Source organism: Mustela nivalis, assembly GCF_964662115.1.
Source record: "Mustela nivalis genome assembly, contig: HAP1_SCAFFOLD_712, whole genome shotgun sequence".
Taxonomy (NCBI): Eukaryota; Metazoa; Chordata; class Mammalia; order Carnivora; family Mustelidae; genus Mustela; species Mustela nivalis.
Window position 1 is genome coordinate 223,836 of NW_028135951.1, and position 20,185 is coordinate 244,020.

Consider the following 20,185-nt stretch of genomic DNA (forward strand, 5'->3'; position numbering starts at 1 on the left):
ACTAATAACAAAGTAGCAGAAAAAGACATTAAGAAGACAATCCCACTTATAATTGCAACAAAAAGAATAAAAGACTTAGGAATAAACTTAACCAAGGAGGTAAAGACCTGTTCTCTGCAAGTTATACAGCAATGAGAAAGAGATTGAAGACAGCACAAATGGAACATTGTACCATGATTATGAATTAGAAGAACAAACATTGTTAAAATGTCCATGCTACCCAAAGCAAATCAATGGATTCAGTGCAATCCCTACCAAAATACCAGCAGCATTTTTCAAAGAATAGACAAATAATCCTAAAATTTGTATGGAAGCACAAATGTTGTTGAGTAGCCAAAGCAATCTCGAGAAAGAACAACAAAGATAGAGCTATTGCAATCCCAGATTTCTAGATATACTACAAAGCCTTTGGCGCAGGGACACGCGTGCGTGTGTATGTGTCCTCAGGCTGGATCCCTTTTTGAGGCACTGAGACACAGTTGTGCTGAAGACAAATACTGCTCTGCAAATAACTTCCTTGAAGATGAAGACTCTCACTGGATGATATGTATATATAGATGTATATAATATTTTTTAGTTTGGGAGAGTTGAGCGGGCCGGAAAAAACAAAAATTACTCTTCAGAAAAATAAAATACTTCTGTTTTGAATACTTATCAACAATGTCTCATGTGCAGTCAGAAATTGCTAGACTTGGCATGCCTGGTTGGCTGTCAAAAGAGCATGCAACTCTGGATCCCAGGGTTGTGAGTTCGAGCCCTACATTGGGAAAAAAGATTGCTTAAAAGTAAAATGTTGAGAGGAAGGAAGGAATTACTAGACTTTCACAAAGAAATAGGAAAATATCACCATAGGGAAAGAATTCGGTTGACAGAAAGTGACCAAAAGATGGCTCAGGTATTAGACTGAAAATGCAGAGACACGTCAGTAGTTGTCATGAAGAAGTTTAAAGGCTTGATAGAAAACCTGGACTTAGTGGTTGAAAAGATAAGACAATTTCTTAAAAATGACATGAAGGAGGGGAGACTAGGTGACTCAGTTAAGCATCTGCCTTCAGCTCAGGTCATGACCTCAGGGTCCTGGGATTGAAGCCCACATCGGACTCCCTGCTCAGCAGATAGCCTGCTTCTCCCTCTCTCTCTCTGCCCCTCTTGCCTCTCCCCCCACTGTTTGCACTTACACTTGTGCTCATTCACTTTTTCAAGTAAATAACTTAAAATCCTTTTTAAAATAGGACCTGAAGGAAATTTTAGAATGAAAAATCCAAAGAATTCTTGTACCAAAAAGGAGTAGTAACAAATAAAAGATATAGTCACATAAAAAACAGGATTAAGAAAACAGAAGCAGCACACTCTAAAATAGTTGAGGATATTGAAAATTTGATTTTTAGAAGAAAAAAAGTAACTAGCAAATTAGATGAAGCTAAAGCATACAAGACAAACCAAGGCAAGGAATTACCCCATGATGGATCACAAAAACACAAACTCATGGGAAGTGGGGAAGAAGCCATAAGCAATACAGTTGATGGACGCAGAGACAGAGCATCCTACAGAAGAAACAGGAGAGAAGAGAGACATTGCAGAGGATGAACTGGTCAAAGCAAAGATGGGAAAAATATCCCTCTCAGTTTAAAGAATAAAGCAAATATTCTACAAACCTCCAGAGAAGCTGAAGGAGCAAGACTTGCATTGGCAGCAGACTTTTCATCAGCAACACTGAATATTAGTAAGCAATGGAGTTAATGTCTTCAACATTCTAAGGGAAAGTGATTTTGAATTTAAATTCTATATCCAGTTAAATGAGAATTTAGGCCTTAAGGGTGGTGAAGGACCTTTTCAGATATGTAAAGCCGCATCAAATTTACCAGCCAGAAATCATTTATGAAAGAATTACTGAAAGATACACTCCCACAAAATGAAAAAAGGAAGGAGGAAGATACAAATTCAAGAAAAAGTAGATAAAACTAATAAGCTCAAAGCATGGAACTGAGGAGGAAACTGGTGATGGCTTGAGCTATTTGTTAAAGAGGTAAAGGTTGCTGAGCCAGAGGAGCTGAAGATCTTAGAGACTCAGGAGGAAGGATCTTCAGTTGGAAGGAAAAACAAACCCTCAATAGGAAGACGGCTCAGAGTTAGAAGAGGAGGGAGGAAGGAGGCTTGAAGGCACGGAAGAAGGGAGAAGAGGTGGCTTTGGAATAATGTGAGGAAAGGATTCCATCTTCCAATGCCATACTGTGGTAAATATGAAGCATGGAGTTGAGGGAATGACCAAAGATGTCTTGGAGGTTATTGTAACTAAAGAAGTAGAAGATTCTGAGCCAGAGGAGGAAGAAAGTTCAGGGTCGGAAATGGAAGTAGGTTTATAGGGGGATGAAGGAGAGGACTCTGAAGTAGAACATGTAAAGACTTGCCTTCCAGACTGAGAAAAGAGAGGCCTCCAATGGACTTAAAGAAATTGCAAAAATTATGTGGCTTGGGACTCAGATGAAAATTAGTGAAACCTTGGATGGAACAAAAACTCCAGAATAAAGAGGAAACAGATATGCTCATAAATCAAGGAATTGGGACAGTCTGTCTAACCTTGTGTTTGGCTTCTCCCTCAAAGTCACTAGAGATACGTTCTGGTAAGCAGAATAGGCATTTATGTACAAATTTCAGTACTCCCATGAGGAATCACCTGACTCCCATCAGGAATTACCATAGTTTGAAGGAAAACAGACACAAAATTCTGCAAACAAAGGTGCCAACACCTAAAGAAACAGATAATATAAGAGAAGAAAATTTTAGAAGAAGTGGATTAATAACTTCAAAGAGATAAAAGAGATTAGAAATATTAAAAATTATCATCCAGATGTCTTCGAAATAACTCCATAGATGCTCTGAATAGCAGAAGAGACATACTTGAAGAGACAAGGAATGATCTAGAAGATCAACATGAAGAATGTTCTAAGGTTACAATGCAAAGGGCCAAAGAGATAATAAAGAAAGATCCAGAGATAGAGGAGAGATCCAGAAGCTCCAACATCCATTTGACAGGAATTCCCGGAAAAGATAATAAAGGGAATGAAGCAGAGGAAATAATTAAGAATGGAATAAAACTTCCCAGAGCTAAAGAAAGATTCAAGTCTTTTTTTCTAAGGTTTTATTTATTTAAGAGAGAGAGAGTGCATGAGAGGGGGGAGGGTCAGAGGGAGAAACAGACCCCCTCTGAGCAGGGAGCGGGACGTGGGACTGGATCCCAGGACTCCAGGATCATGATTTGAGCCAAAGGCAGTTGCTTAACCAACTGAGCCACTCAGGTGCCAAGAAAAATTCAAGTCTTGAGACTGTCAGTGCTTATCAAATACTCAGTAAGATTGATGAATAGAGACTCCTAGATATCTGGGAATTCCAGGGATAAAAAAAATCATAAATCCCTTCTTGGCCATCAGCTCCAGACTTACCCCATCTAACCTCACCTATATTCCCAAACCCCATCACTTTCACAGTCAGTCTTACTGGAGTTACAAAGAGCCAAAGAGAAAGGGCCTGTTTTATATCTTCTAGATCTCTGTAAAAATTGAATATGCTAATGCCTGGAAAGATGATAGTTGAGGAATTTGCACTGTCATGTTCCTGAACACTGCATACACGACCTACAAATAAGGGAAAGTCATATTGTTAAAAGTTCATTTCTTGGAGGAGGAGTCAAGATGGCGGAGAAGTAGCAAGCTGAGACTGCTTCAGAGCCGGAGATCAGCTAGATAGCTTATCTAAAGATTGGAAACACCTGAAAATCCATCGGCAGATCGAAGAGAAGAAGAACAGCAATTCTGGAAACAGAAAAACAACCACTTTCTGAAAGGTAGGACCGGCGGAGAAGTGAATCCAAAGCGACGGCAAGATAGACCCCGGGGGGAGGGGCCGGCTCCTGGCAAGCGGCGGAGCAACCGCGCACAAAATCAGGACTTTTAAAAGTCTGTTCCGCTGAGGGACATCGCTCCAGAGGCTAAACAGGGGCGAAGCCCACGCGGGGTCAGCGTGGCCTCAGGTCCCACAGGGTCACAGAAGGATCGGGGGTGTCTAAGTGTCGCAGAGCTTGCGGGTATTGGAACGGGAAAGCCAACTGCAGAGACGGAGCCGACAGTAAGCTCACAGCTTGGTGTTACCTTGAACCGATCGCAGGCTTGGTGAGCTCGGAGCGCGGCCGGAGGTCAGGCAGACGGGAGTAACTGGGCGCTGTTCTCTGAGGGCGCACTGAGGAGTGGGGCCCTGGGCTCTCGGCTCCTCTGGGCCGGAGACCAGGAGACCGCCATTTGTGTTCCCGTCCTCCGGAACTCTACTGAAAGCGCTCAGGGAACAAAAGCTCCTGAAAGCAAACCCGAGCGGATTACTCACCCCGGCCCCGGGTAAGGGAGGTATAATTCCGCCTGGGGCAAAGACACTTGATAATCACTACACCAGGCCCCTCTCCAGAAGATCAACAAGAAATCCAGCCGAGACCAAGTTCACCTACCAAGGAGTGCGGTTTCAATACCAAGGAGAGCAGCAGAATTCCAGAGGAGGAGAAAGCCAAGCACGGAACTCATGGCTTTTTTCCTGTGATTTTTTTTTTAGTCTTGCAGTTAATTTAATTTTTTCTTTTTCATTTTTTTTTTCTTTCTTTTTCTTCTCGCCTTCGGGTAAAATTTTTTTTTTTTAACTGTTACCTTTTTCTTTTTTAAAGATTTTTTACTAGTTTATCTAATATATATATTTTTTCTTTTTTACATTTTTCTCAGGTGTTTTCTTTTTTTAAAAATTTTTTTTTCTTTTCTTTTTTTTTTCTTTTCTTTTTTCTTTTTTTTTTTCTTTCTTTCTTTTTGAACCTCTTTTTATCCCCTTTATCCCTACTCACAATTTTGGATCTCTTCTAATTTGGTTAAAGCATATTTTCCTGGGGTTGTTGCCACCCTTTTAGTATTTTACTTGCTCCTTCATATACTCTTATCTGGCCAAAATGACAAGACGTAAAAATTCAACGCAAAAAAAAGAACAAGAGGCAGTACCGAAGGCTAGGGACCTAATCAATACAGACATTGGTAATATGTCAGATCTAGAGTTCAGAATGACAATTCTCAAGGTTCTAGCCGGGCTCGAAAAAGGCATGGAAGATATTAGAGAAACCCTCTCGAGAGATATAAAAGCCCTTTCTGGAGAAATAAAAGAACTAAAATCTAACCAAGTTGAAATCAAAAAAGCTATTAATGAGGTGCAATCAAAAATGGAGGCTCTCACTGCTAGGATAAATGAGGCAGAAGAAAGAATTAGTGATATAGAAGACCAAATGACAGAGAATAAAGAAGCTGAGCAAAAGAGGGACAAACAGCTACTGGACCACGAGGGGAGAATTCGAGAATTAAGTGACACCATAAGACGAAACAACATTAGAATAATTGGGATTCCAGAAGAAGAAGAAAGAGAGAGGGGAGCAGAAGGTATACTGGAGAGAATTATTGGGGAGAATTTCCCCAATATGGCAAAGGGAACGAGCATCAAAATTCAGGAGGTTCAGAGAACGCCCCTCAAAATCAATAAGAATAGGCCCACACCCCGTCACCTAATAGTAAAATTTACAAGTCTCAGTGACAAAGAGAAAATCCTGAAAGCAGCCCGGGAAAAGAAGTCTGTAACATACAATGGTAAAAATATTAGATTGGCAGCTGACTTATCCACAGAGACCTGGCAGGCCAGAAAGAGCTGGCATGATATTTTTAGAGCACTAAACGAGAAAAACATGCAGCCCAGAATACTATATCCAGCTAGGCTATCATTGAAAATAGAAGGAGAGATTAAAAGCTTCCAGGACAAACAACAACTGAAAGAATTTGCAAATACCAAACCAGCTCTACAGGAAATATTGAAAGGGGTCCTCTAAGCAAAGAGAGAGCCTACAAGTGGTAGATCAGAAAGGAACAGAGACCATATACAGAAACAGTCACCTTACAGGCAATACAATGGCACTAAATTCATATCTCTCAATAGTTACCCTGAATGTGAATGGGCTAAATGCCCCTGTCAAAAGACACAGGGTATCAGAATGGATAAAAAAACAAAACCCATCTATATGTTGCCTCCAAGAAACTCATTTTAAGACCGAAGACACCTCCAGATTTAAAGTGAGGGGGTGGAAAAGAATTTACCATGCTAATGGACATCAGAAGAAAGCAGGAGTGGCAATCCTTATATCAGATCAATTAGATTTTAAGCCAAAGACTATAATAAGAGATGAGGAAGGACACTATATCATACTCAAAGGGTCTGTCCAACAAGAAGATTTAACAATTTTAAATATCTATGCCCCCAACGTGGGAGCAGCCAACTATATAAACCAATTAATAACAAAATCAAAGAAACACATCAACAACAATACAATAATAGTAGGGGACTTTAACACTCCCCTCACTGAAATGGACAGGTCATCCAAGCAAAAGATCAGCAAGGAAATAAAGGCCTTAAACGACACACTGGACCAGATGGACATCACAGATATATTCAGAACATTTCATCCCAAAGCAACAGAATACACATTCTTCTCTAGTGCACATGGAACATTCTCCAGAATAGATCACATCCTCGGTCCTAAATCAGGACTCAACCGGTATCAAAAGATTGGGATCATTCCCTGCATATTTTCAGACCACAATGCTCTAAAGCTAGAACTCAACCACATAAGGAAGTTTGGAAAGAACCCAAATACATGGAGACTAAACAGTATCCTTCTAAAGAATGAATGGGTCAACCGGGAAATTAAAGAAGAATTGAAAAAAATCATGGAAACAAATGATAATGAAAATACCACGGTTCAAAATCTGTGGGACACAATAAAGGCAGTCCTGAGAGGAAAATATATAGCAGTACAGCCCTTCTCAAGAAACAAGAAAGGTCTCAGGTACACAACCTAACACTACACCTAAAGGAGCTGGAGAGAGAACAAGAAAGAAACCCTAAGCCCAGCAGGAGAAGAGAAATCATAAAGATCAGAGCAGAAATCAATGAAATAGAAACCAAAAAAACAATAGAACAAATCAACGAAACTAGGAGCTGGTTCTTTGAAAGAATTAATAAAATTGATAAACCCCTGGCCCAACTTATCAAAAAGAAAAGAGAAAGGACCCAAATAAATAAAATCATGAATGAAAGAGGAGAGATCACAACGAACACCAAAGAAATACAAACTATTATAAGAACATACTATGAGCAACACTACGGCAATAAATTTGACAATCTGGAAGAAATGGATGCATTCCTAGAAACATATAAACTACCACAACTGAACCAGGAAGAAATAGAAAGCCTGAACAGACCCTTAACCAGTAAGGAGATTGAAACAGTCATTAAAAATCTCCAAACAAACAAAAGCCCAGGGCCAGATGGCTTCCCGGGGGAATTCTACCAAACATTTAAAGAAGAACTAATTCCTATTCTCCTGAAACTGTTCCAAAAAATAGAAATGGAAGGAAAACTTCCAAACTCATTTTATGAGGCCAGCATCACCTTGATCCCAAAACCAGACAAGGATCCCACCAAAAAAGAGAGCTATAGACCGATATCCTTGATGAACACAGATGCGAAAATACTCAACAAAATACTAGCCAATAGGATTCAACAGTACATTAAAAAGATTATTCACCACGACCAAGTGGGATTTATTCCAGGGCTGCAAGGTTGGTTCAACATCCGCAAATCAGTCAATGTGATACAACACATCAATAAAAGAAAGAACAAGAACCATATGATACTCTCAATAGATGCTGAAAAAGCATTTGACAAAGTACAGCATCCCTTCCTGATCAAAACTCCTCAAAGTGTAGGGATAGAGGGCACATACCTCAATATCATCAAAGCCATCTATGAAAAACCCACTGCAAATATCATTCTCAATGGAGAAAAACTGAAAGCTTTTCCACTAAGGTCAGGAACACGGCAGGGATGTCCTTTATCACCACTGCTATTCAACATAGTACTAGAGGTCCTAGCCTCAGCAATCAGACAACAAAAGGAAATTAAAGGCATCCAAATCAGCAAAGAAGAAGTCAAATTATCACTCTTCGCAGATGATATGATACTATATGTGGAAAACCCAAAAGACTCCACTCCAAAACTGCTAGAACTTATACAGGAATTCAGTAAAGTGTCAGGATATAAAATCAATGTACAGAAATCAGTTGCATTTCTCTACACCAACAGCAAGACAGAATAAAGAGATATTAAGGAGTCAATCCCATTTACAATTGCATCCAAAACCATAAGATACCTAGGAATAAACCTAACCAAAGAGACACAGAATCTATACTCAGAAAACTATAAAGTACTCATGAAAGAAATTGAGGAAGACACAAAGAAATGGAAAAATGTTCCATGCTCCTGGATTGGAAGAATAAATATTGTGAAAATGTCTATGCTACCTAAAGCAATCTACACATTTAATGCAATTCCTATCAAAGTACCATCCATCTTTTTCAAAGAAATGGAACAAATAATGCTAAAATTTATATGGAACCAGAAAAGACCTCGAATAGCCAAAGGGATATTGAAAAAGAAGCCAACGTTGGTGGCATCACAATTCCGGACTTCAAGCTCTGTTACAAAGCTGTCATCATCAAGACAGCATGGTACTGGCACAAAAACAGACACATAGATCAATGGAACAGAATAGAGAGCCCAGAAATAGACCCTCAAATCTATGGTCAACTCATCTTCGACAAAGCAGGAAAGAATGTCCAATGGAAAAAAGACAGCCTCTTCAATAAATGGTGCTGGGAAAATTGGACAGCCACATGCAGAAAAATGAAATTGGACCATTTCCTTACACCACACACAAAAATAGACTCAAAATGGATGAAGGACCTCAATGTGCGAAAGGAATCCATCAAAATCCTTGAGGAGAACACAGGCAGCAACCTCTTCGACCTCTGCCGCAGCAACATCTTCCTAGGAACAACGCAAAAGGCAAGGGAAGCAAGGGAAAAAATGAACTATTGGGATTTCATCAAGATCAAAAGCTTTTGCACAGCAAAGGAAACAGTTAACAAAATCAAAAGACAACTGACAGAATGGGAGAAGATATTTGCAAATGACATATCAGATAAAGGACTAGTGTCCAGAATCTATAAAGAACTTAGCAAACTCAACACCCAAAGAACAAATAATCCAATCAAGAAATGGGCAGAGGACATGAACAGACATTTCTGCAAAGAAGACATCCAGAGGGCCAACAGACACATGACAAAGTGCTCCATATCACTCGGCATCAGGGAAATACAAATCAAAACCACAATGAGATATCACCTCACACCAGTCAGAATGGCTAAAATCAACAAGTCAGGAAATGACAGATGCTGGCGAGGATGCGGAGAAAGGGGAACCCTCCTACACTGTTGGTGGGAATGCAAGCTGGTGCAGCCACTCTGGAAAACAGCATGGAGGTTCCTCAAAATGTTGAAAATAGAACTGCCCTATGACCCAGCAATTGCACTATTGGGTATTTACCCTAAAGATACAAATGTAGTGATCCAAAGGGGCACGTGCACCCGAATGTTTATAGCAGCAATGTCCACAGTAGCCAAACTATGGAAAGAACCTAGATGTCCATCCACAGATGAATGGATCAAGAAGATGTGGTATATATACACAATGGAATACTATGCAGCCATCAAAAGAAATGAAATCTTGCCATTTGCGACAACATGGATGGAACTAGAGCGTATCATGCTTAGCGAAATAAGTCAAGCAGAGAAAGACAACTATCATATGATCTCCCTGATATGAGGAAGTGGTGATGCAACATGGAGGCTTAAGTGGGTAGGAGAAGAATAAATGAAACAAGATGGGATTGGGAGGGAGACAAACCATAAGTGACTCTTAATCTCACAAAACAAACTGAGGGTTGCTGGGGGGAGGGGGTTTGGGAGAAGGGGGTGGGATTATGGACATTGGGGAGGGTATGTGCTTTGGTGAGTGCTGTGAAGTGTGTAAACCTGGTGATTCACAGACCTGTACCCCTGGGGATAAAAATATATGTTTATAAAAAATAAAAAGTTAAAAAAAAAATCATAAAGTCTTCCAGAAAGAGGAGCGTGAACCTACAAAGGAACAAGAATCAGACTGACAGCAGACTTACTGGACACTCTGGATGCTAGAAGGAAATGGGGCAGTAACATAAAATTTCTGCAGGGGAAAACATGTAAACCTCGAATACTACATCCATCCAAAGTGGCATTTTATTTTGAAGGAAAACAAAGACATTTTTGGATATGAAAGAATTCAGTTTGTTTCTTGCATACCCTCTTTGAAAGAATCACTGGAGGATATACTTTAGCAATCTAGGGTGACTATAAACACATACACAAAATGTAGATTATCTTTCTCCCACATCAAAAAAGGAAAACAGGAAAATAAAATGCCACATTTCTACTCAGGAAGATGAACAGCTAACAGTGCTCTTGGGGAATATAGGAAAAGAAGGTTACGGATACTACCTAGATGTTAGTAAAGTTAAAGAGTGTGTTAAAATGAATTTAATCATTGTAGCTTATGTACAAGTCTAGTTTCTAAACTACTGGGGATCACCTCTTGGCCTTTTGCTAAAGATTGAGTGTAAACTACTGCGGAGATGGAGGGAATCCGTCAATACGATCATAGACAGGAGGAGATGGGGTGAAAGTAACAGAAAAACACAGGGAAAAATATGGCAAGAAACGTTAAAACGAGAAAGGCAAAAGTTGAGCTCTTATCAAGAGAAAGGTAACTTTATCATTTATATTGATGTGAATCTTAAATCTTTATATTAAACCTTTTCCTTCTCCCCCCCCCAAAAAAAACCACCACGAAGCAGTAGTAATCAAAATAGTACAGTACTGCCACAGAAAGAGACACATAAATCAAAAGAACAGGATTGAGGCCCAGAAATAAACTCACACTGGGCACTGGGTATCTCAGTTTGTTGGGTGATTGCAGATTATGGTCCCGGGATCCTGGGATCCAGTCCCATATCAGGCTTCCTATGTTCTGTGAGGAGCCTGCCTCTACTCTCCCTCTGCCTGCCACTCCCCACTGCTTGTGTTCTCTCTCTCTCTCTCTCTATCAAATAAATAAAATCTTTTAAAAAAATTTTTCAGGGATGCCTGGGTGGCTCAGTGGGTTAAGCCTCTGCCTTTGGCTCAGGTCATGATCCCAGGGTCCCAGGATCAAGCCCCGCATCGGGCTCTCGGCTCAGCAGGGAGCCTGTTTCCCTCTCTCTCTACCTGCTTTTCTGCCTACTTGTGATCTCTGTCAAATAAATAAATAAAATCTTTAAAAACAAATAACTAAAAAGTTTCAGAAATAAACCCACACTTATAGAGTCAATTATTCCACAAGAGAAGCAGCAGCCATATGCAATGATGGAAAAGAAAGTCTCCTCTATAAATGGTATTGGGAAAACAGCACAGCTACACTCAAAAGAATGAAACTTTTTTCCACCATCCACAAAAATAAACTCAAAATGGATTGAAGATCTAAATGTGAGATCTGAAACCATAAAACTGCATAAAACTGATCATAACACAAACATTAAACCATAAAACTGAAGAAAACATAGGCAGTAAGACTTCTGACACTGGCCTAGCAACGGTTTTCTAGATAGGTCTCCTGAAGTGAGGGGGGAAAAAAAGCAAACTATTGGGACTACACTAAAATAAAACTCTTCTGCAGAGTGAATGAAACCATCAACAAAACAAAAAGACAACCTACTGAATGGGAGGGGATATTTCCAAATGATGCATCAGGAGACGATATTTGCAGATGATGCATCTGACCAGGGGTTAATATTCAATACATATAAGGAACTTCTGTAAGTCAACACCACAATACAACAATAACAACAAATAACTCAACATTGTGATTTAAAAATGGGCAGAAAACCTGAATAGACATTTTTCCAAAGAAGACATCCAGATGGCCAAGAGAATCATGAATTTTGGCACGAGAGAATAAACATCAATGGTCTAGGTCACATTGAGAAGCTAGGCTAGTTAAGGCATACAGCAACAAAGTCAAAACGGGGAGCGAGTTATAGTGGTCAAAATACTACTGTATTTAAAAAATTTTTTAAAAAAGAAAGAAGAAAAAAAACCTACCATATTTTAAAGGGAGACCAAGATTCCTCATGAAGAAATTTAACTTTTGAGCTCCACACTGTCTCATTTCAACATTATACAGTGACCTATCTTCTTCAAATCCTCCCCCATTCTAGCTGCTTGGAATTTCTGGAATTTCTCCTACACTAGCAGACAGGCAGTGCCAGCTTCCCAGCATTTTATAGCAGATGAACTGGACCTAAAACCTGCTGGACAGGGGAAGTCTATTTCAAAGAAAAGGAGGGACACGGAAAATAACATGTGTATACTACACCGAGATCACCTCAGTCCACGATGGCCCAATGTCCCAATCCAGACAGCTGGCAGCAGAGGCTTGAGATTAATTAACCTCCACCCCCAGGAGGGCCATTGCCCATTATGGAGTTTTACGAGACCAGTGCTCTAACCCCTGAGCAACGGAGCCACCATTATGGAGTTTTAAAACAAAGACCCAAACAACAGCACCAGTCAAGGAACCAAGGAACCAACGTCCTAGCCCTGTCTCTGGACACCATCTAGCTGCACAATCATGGGCAAATACACTCGGCCTCTCAGGGTGTCCTTTACACTATACAGTGAGCATCAGAGCCAAAGGTCTCTGCAGGCCCTCCTAGCTCCACACTGGGGGACTGCCACCCATCCAAAGGGGGCTCTGGCTTCCCGTTTGCATGCCAAGCGCCTCCCAGTAGAAGTTCTCAGGTCACGAACACAAGCCTCCCCTGCCAGCCAACGAGTCCCTCACCTCTCACCCCTCACCTGCCAGGTCCACCTGGCACGGACCCCTGCCAAGGAGCCTGTTGTCCCCCAAAGTCAGATGCTGCAGGGCCATGCTACATCAGTGACGGGTGACCCCCTGAGACCAGGGCAGGAAGAAATCCCAACTACTTATCAGGAGAATTAAAGGCCATATGTAGATGGGCCCAAAACATGGTAATATTTTAAAAAAACATGCCCCAATGCCTTACACACCAGACTCCCAACAATACAACTGCTATCTGTATCTTTAAAATTTACTATAAAGCACATAAGTCACACCCAAATACCTGTCCACACAGAAATGCCTTTCCAGGAAAAAGAAAATTCGATCACATCAGATTCTACGTCTTTGGCAGACTGACAGACACTTAATTCCAAAAGCTAAGGATCTCTCCTGTGGTTAAATACCACCCTAAGGTGGAGACAAAAACTGAGCCCAGAGCATTTGCAGGACCGTTAAGAGGGTGCCAGAGGCAGGCAAATGGGTCCACTGTTCCCATGGTCAGGGTCATCCTAATGTGGCCTGGGGGTTGGCATGGGGGTGGGAGTGGTGAATGGGGCCATTGGTTGGACCATGGGTTACCAGCTGCAGCTGGTACGGACTGACCCAAGGCCTTCAGCAGGCAAGAAGCCAGTGGACACCTAGGCCACGCTTAGTTTCCCCTCCTCCTGTGCCAGGACACTCCTGTGGTCTCTAAACCGGGAGCTGGTGCCTGTACTTCTTATCAGTCTGTAATGCTCGGTCTATAGCCTTTCTCAATTAGCCTACCTCCATCGACCTTTGGTTCAGGAGAAAATACTTTGTTCTCTAAACTGTAACTTCTTTTTCACAGTTAAGGGAATGATGGGATGACCAGGGTGGCCCTTGGCTGCACCTGATCTGTTGACCCGGGAGGACCCACTGGATAAGAGGAGAAAAGGCAACTCACCCCTCTGGCCTCTCCACTCCCAGGAGCTGAGGCCCTTATAAGAATCAGTGTAAGAACCTGGCGATTCACAGACCTGTACCCCTGGGGCTGATAATGCATTATATGTTAATAAAAAAATTTTTTTCTTCTTAAAAAAGGGAATCAGTGTAAGGGGCAAGGGTAAACCAGGGGTTTCATCTGGGAAATAGGAGCATCCCAGCACTCCTCTGGCGCTAAAATAACACAGGAACCTAGAGAACCAAGTCACCACGCACAGACTTCCAATTACTGCTCTCAGGCTGAGTAAAGGTGATATTTCTAAAGACTGGCCTGTGTGTTGCAAGCACTGCCCAGGAGTATTTACCTGTGCCTTTTGAGGCCATAGTCTGCCCTGGGGCTCAACCCCTGCCCAGCCCACTCTTCTCTGGCAAATCTGAGGGCCTCTCTTTTCTTTTTAGGGCTTTAGAAACCATCAAAAATCAGCCTCAGTTACCAAAGACATTTCTAAAGAGTGTCCTCCTTTCTTTCCTTGGCAGCAATAAGGATAGTAAGTAGGACTTCCCTGGACAGACGGCATAGTAGGATTCTGGACTACAAGGGCTCTGAAGACTGCCAGGCTTAGAGTGAAATCCCACGTCACCTGCACATGCCAGCTGTGTGACAATGGACAAAGGACTTCAACTCTGAGCTGTGAGGTTTTCCAGCTGTGAACTGAGGACATTCCCACCCTGCACCCACACTCAGAGTTTTATTGTAAGGGAACTGCTCTACCTTCTGCCGTTCTTAGAAGACGATATTACTCTTCGATTACATGGATTCCCTCCAAGGAGAAAGCATGTTGCTTCTGGGAGTTGCAAAAGCAGTATTTTCACCACCCCTTCATTGGATCCCACTTGTAGCAGGTACTCCAAGACTAGAGGATGGGTTTCCCCTGGAATTACCTGCAGCCCCCGCTGTGAGGTCAATGGCAGCTTGGATGGCAGGACTGGACTTCATGTTGGCCCACTCCTCTGCTGGTCTCTGTGGAAGGCAACTCTCCAGAGCTTATGACAGGTGTCTCATATCCCTGAAAGGAGACCAGAGCTCACCATCAGTGAAGCCTCTGCAGTCTTTCTCTAGAACTGCTGCCTGCTTACTGGGACCTCAACCTCTGAGAGCTGGGAGATCAGTTCTCCCTTTTGAAAAAAAAAAAAAAAAGAAAGAAAAGAAAAAAAAAAAGGAAGGAAGGAAGGAAGGAAGGAAGGAAGAAAGAAAAAGGCAGTCAAGGTATCAGTGCAGCTTAGCAATTGGCCTGCCTTCTACTCGCCCACCATGTCCCCATGAAATTTTCATGCATGTTTCAGCATGTTTGGGCTAGAGCTTAAAAAGTTTGGCAAAACTAGAGTCTACTCCTCTTGTTAGACAAAAATCAACTAACAGAGAAATTGGCTTTAAAAATATAAAAATACAGATTTTTATTAAAAAGGAAAGGTGGCTCATTAACACTAATATCAAGATAATCAATTCAGCAACCTATTCTGTGTGGTTTTCAAACTAAATAAGTGACTTATCCGTCAATACCAAAGAACAATTTTTATTCATCACACTAAAGACCTTTGTGCTCCCACCAGGCCACCTCTTGGAGGGTGGTGGGCCAGCTGAGTTATTAATGAATGCCAACGTGGACCTAAACAACAGCGGAAAATCATTTTATCCACTAAGAAGTCTTTTTTAACCACTTGACGCCTGTTGTGAATGATCAGACACCAAGAATCTTCCTTCTTTGCAAAAAAAAAAAAAAATTTAAAACCAGCAACCACAAAAGCATAGTACTGGACTTGAAAAAGCAACTAAGTGAAACAGACAAGACATGCATTTTACGGTATTGATAGGACAGGAGAGGCAGTATCAGTAACTACAGTTGACGAGGTTGTGGCCATCCTGTACCTAGAGAAGGCTATGAGGGTCTTAATCCAATCTCTTCCTTTTCCAGATGGAAAACTGAGGCCACAAAGCAAAAGCTTTTCCAAGGTCATACAAGTAGTCAGAGGACTCAAGTCTTGCCTTTTGGGTCTGTGCCTACCGAGCAATGCTTAATTCCAGAGTATTCCAACCTGACCAAAAAGAAATGCAAAAAACAAGCACCGAACCCTGCATTTTCAAGGAAAATTGAAGGCAAGCGGGGAGAGTCACACAGGGCCTAACCCATGTGGCTTCTCTGTCGGTTGAATTCTTGGGGTGCCAACATTTCTTAGTTTATAAGAAAGGCACAGATCCTACTATGTGTCATCGCTGTGAATTTAACCCCCTCTGGTAAGTCAAACTTAAACGCATCAAATCCCACAAGTAGAGACTCATAGAATTGCTAAAACACTAAATAAACAGTGATGTGAACTAACAGATTAACTCAGCAACTGACTCAAATTATTGTGTGTTTAAGAAGGTGGCTTCAAGAAGTCTGGAAAAATACATTCGGTTTGGGGGAGGCAAGACTGGTCAGCAAACGTTAAAACTCAGTCTTGAGCCAGTTAAAAAGCTGAATCCTTTTCGCGCCCCTTTACCTCTCCTGCAAGCACAGGTGGGTCCGACTCCAGGAGAGAGAAACAACATCGCCAGCCACACAGCCTTCTGTTCTGGGGGGAAATGAGTCTCTCGCCTGGGAGAACGCTCTGAGGCCCCCTGCTCCACCGCCCAACACCAAGCGTGAGAAGACTGCAGCACAGGCTCAAGCGAGCCCGGCCGCCCTCCGCCCAGGACTAGAGCCGGACCCAAGGCGCTGCGATGCCGGCCCGTCTGCCCGCTAACACGCCGGCCAGGCAATCGCGCTCCGAGGCTCCGGATCCCGGGGGCACAGGACCCGCGAGGGAGACTGCTTCCCGCTTTCTCGTCCTCGGACTCCAGCCCAACAACCTGCAAGAGTCTCCCATTCATAACCGCCCCCACTCGGGCCCGGGCACGGGCGGCGCGGTGCCCAGAGGCCTGATGACACTCCGCGGGGCAAAGAGGACACCCTTCCCGGCAGGTGACTCTACGGAAAGGAGGCCGCGGAGCCCCGGAGTGTCCGGCGAGCCCCGGCCCTCGGCGCCCCTAACGACCTGGGCGCGTGGACGGCGCGCGGGCCGCGGACCCCAGAAGCCCGCCGGCTGCCCGGTAAGGTTGCCCCGCCCCCCCGCATAGGCCCGCTCGCGCCCCGCTCCCTCCGGCCGCCCCCGGAGCGGCGGTTGTGGTGCTGCGCTCACCGCCAGGACAGTTGGCCGCGCGTGCTGCTCTGGCTGCGCCGCCGGGGCAGCCGCTTAACACCCGCGTCCGCCGCGGGCCGGCCCTCCGCCCCGCCCACCCGCGGGGGAGCGCAAAGGGCGGCGGCCCCCGGGGCCCGGAGCTCCCCTGCGGCCGGGGGCTGGCAGCGCGGGGCCGGCGCGGGGAAGCGGAAGTCCTCGGCTTAGGCGGCGCACTCGGCCCCGCGCAGGTCACGGGACCCCCGGCCCGCGCGCCCGCGAGCTGGAGGACCTGGAGGACAGGGAGCCCGGGCCCCCGGAGTTGCTTCCCTTCGTCCAGGTTCCCGGAGGACTCCGGAGAGGCTCGACCCCAGCTGGAACTCAGGGCGGGGTTGGGGGTGTTGGAAGGACCTACTGAAGTCTTTGGGCTGGTGAACCGTGCTGGGACTCAAGGTCTCTATTTTATATTTGGCTACAGAAGTACGGGAGGCGTGGTGATGAAAAATATATTCGCTTATTGCCAGAGAAAAAACCCCACAAAACAAACGTTCCCTATTTTGCCTACCTCAAGGAAATCCATCCTCGCCTAGGACATTGGAGAAGGTCCCACCCACCGATGAAAACTGGCTCTAAATCGGGCTTCTCTGATCTTTCAGTTCCTAATGAGTTATAGGCTACCTCTGTGGCTCTCAAAGCACTATTCAAAGAATCTTGTATATGGCCAGTAAAGGAATTTTCTCCAGTTCGCTAAGACAGAGAGCTAACACCCACTCAACTGGAAAGCTCTGAGTCTGTTACTGACAGCTAGCTGCTCCATATAACTCAGTCGTGGCCTTCGGATTTCTTTGGCTCAGTCTTCATGCATTTATTTTCATTTTCTATATTGCATTTTCTTCCTTAAACTGTGCAATCTTTTCCTTTTACAATTTGTTTTTGCCCTGTTTGATTGCGGTGTTGGATGACTGACAATATCACTTAAGTGATGGGGGGAGGGGAGACTTAAATATACCCCGTGACTTGTGTTAGTGCAAGTGCTTAACTTGAAGGTACAACTGAACAGACTTTCCATAGGTAGGAGGCGCTGTGAAGCCATCAGCGCTCCTGGTAAATGGGGACACTCAGAAAAACAGCACAAACTGACTTTTCACAAAATCAGAACTTTATTTTTTTTTTTTAAGATTTTGTTTGTTTATTTGACACATCGAGAGAGATCACAAGTAGGGAGAGGCAGGGACAGGCTCCCTGCTGAGTGGAGAGCTGGATGTGGGACTCTATCCCAGGACCCTGAGACCATGACCTGAGCCAAAGGCAGAGGCTTAACCCACTGAGCCACCCAGGTTCCCAAAATCAGCACTTTAGAAGTCAAATTTCTGAAACTTAATTACAGAAAACAAGCCAGGGAGTTTGAAATACTTGCCCAAGGGGACTTGTGACCTAACTGGTGGGAAGCAGACTCAGGAGCAAAATCTACCATTACAACATTCTAGAGGACTCAAGGACTTTCAGTATCCCCTGGTCCAGTGGCTTTAGCAAGCTAGAAACTTGAGACTAAAGGAAACCTTATTAAGGACAGAGCCAGTCTGCAGGTACAGACTGGAAAGAGCACAGGAGTTGGAGCCAGGATGCTTATGTAAAAATCTGGGTGACCTTTAGTGAACCATTTAACCTTTTCAAACCCCAGCCTTCCCGCAACTGCATCACGGCCTCTGATCTCCGTGATCCTGCTGGGGCAATCCACACCAAGGGCCACTGCTGCTCTGGGAGCCAGCTGGCGCCATCCACCACCATCGGGAGGGCAGGCTCTACTCCAGGTCACTGTCACGCCCTCATAGGGCAGCCAGCCAACCCTATTCTTTGTGTTGTCTCCCTTGAGTCCCTTCTCCTACTCTCACAAAAGCTGCTCCAGACTCTCACCACTCCTGCTACGTTTCTTTTTTCCCTCACATTTCCTCAACAACCTTAGCCTCAGTTTATGTGTAAACTCACAAATAACCAGGAAACATTTGTGCAAATTTTTAACACCGTCTGTCACCATACAATCCTATTACAATATATTATTGACTATCTGGGTAGTTTTATGTCTATTTCATCTGTTCTTTGTTTCTTTTTCCTCTTGTTTCTGCCTTCTTTAGTAATAATTGAATATTCAATTTTAAGGTTTATACCTTATATATTTTTTAGTGGCTTATACCTTAAAATATTTTTAGGTGGTTGTCCTAGAGTTTGCAGTATATATCTTTGACTTTTCTTGATCAGCCTTTGAATAATCTACCTTTTCTTGATCTATCTAAGCAATAATATTTTGCTTCACATGTCATATAAAGACCTTATTAACAGTATATTTCTAACTCATTAATCCCATTCTTTGTGTGATTGTTCTCATAAATTTTACTTTATATATGCTGTGAACACATAATACTAGTTTTCTTTAGCAATTCTATTTTAGAGCATTTAAAAATAAGAAAAAAATGAATTTTACCTTTACCTTCATAAATGCCATTTCCAGCACTTTTCAGTTCTTTGTACAGATGCAGGGTTTTTGTTCTGGTATCATCTTCCTTCTGCCTGTAGGATTTTCTTTTAACATTTCTTCTGGTGAACATCTCCAGTAATTAATTTTATTCATTTTTGTTTCTCTAAAAAGTCAATTTCTCCTTAATTTTTGGAAGATACTTTCACTAGATATAGAATTCTGGTTTGGTCATTATTTTCTTTCATTACTTTAGAGTTATTACTCCATCATCCTTGGCTTGCATGACAAGAAGCCTACTGGATTTCTAATCTTTATTCTTTTGCATGCAATGTATTTCCACCTTCCATCTTCCTTCCCTGCCACAGCCTTCAACGTTTTCTGGGTTTGGTTTTTAACTATTTAAATATAGTATGATTAATTTTTTGTTTATTTGTTTTTTTTTTTTTATCCTACCCGATGTTTTCTGAGCATCTTGATTTAACTTACTATCTTTCATTAATTTAGGAGAATTCTTGGTCATTATTTGATTCTCTTTTTTTCTTCTGGGATTCTAATGACATGGATGATAGCCTCTTTGATATTGCCCCTCAGCTCTTGGGTAATCTTTTCTATTCACTCTTTCTTTTTGAGTTCTGTGTCTCTGTCTGAGTCATTTCTACGGATCTATATTCAAATTTACTCTTTATTTCCTCAGCTGCATTGAGTCTACTGATGAACATT

The 20,185-nt window shown here is 42.8% G+C and overlaps 1 protein-coding gene across 6 annotated transcripts in view; it reads right to left on the minus strand.

Annotated features, from left to right (window-relative positions):
* Positions 1 to 17,671, minus strand: part of LOC309857443 (mitochondrial ornithine transporter 1-like) — a 30,574-nt gene extending 12,903 nt beyond the window's left edge. For 2 of the 6 annotated variants that reach the window (XM_082750146.1, XM_082750147.1), the window contains exons 1-2: positions 17,017 to 17,669; positions 14,740 to 14,864 (exon numbers count right to left, since the gene is read on the minus strand). The gene's annotated coding sequence lies outside the window, so the exon portion shown is untranslated. Of the gene's footprint in view, positions 1 to 14,569; positions 14,865 to 17,016 lie in introns of all 6 variants that reach the window. The other 4 variants (XM_082750148.1, XM_082750149.1, XR_014307718.1 and 1 more) reach the window with 3 other exon arrangements.
* Between the last annotated feature and the right edge of the window lie 2,514 nt (positions 17,672 to 20,185).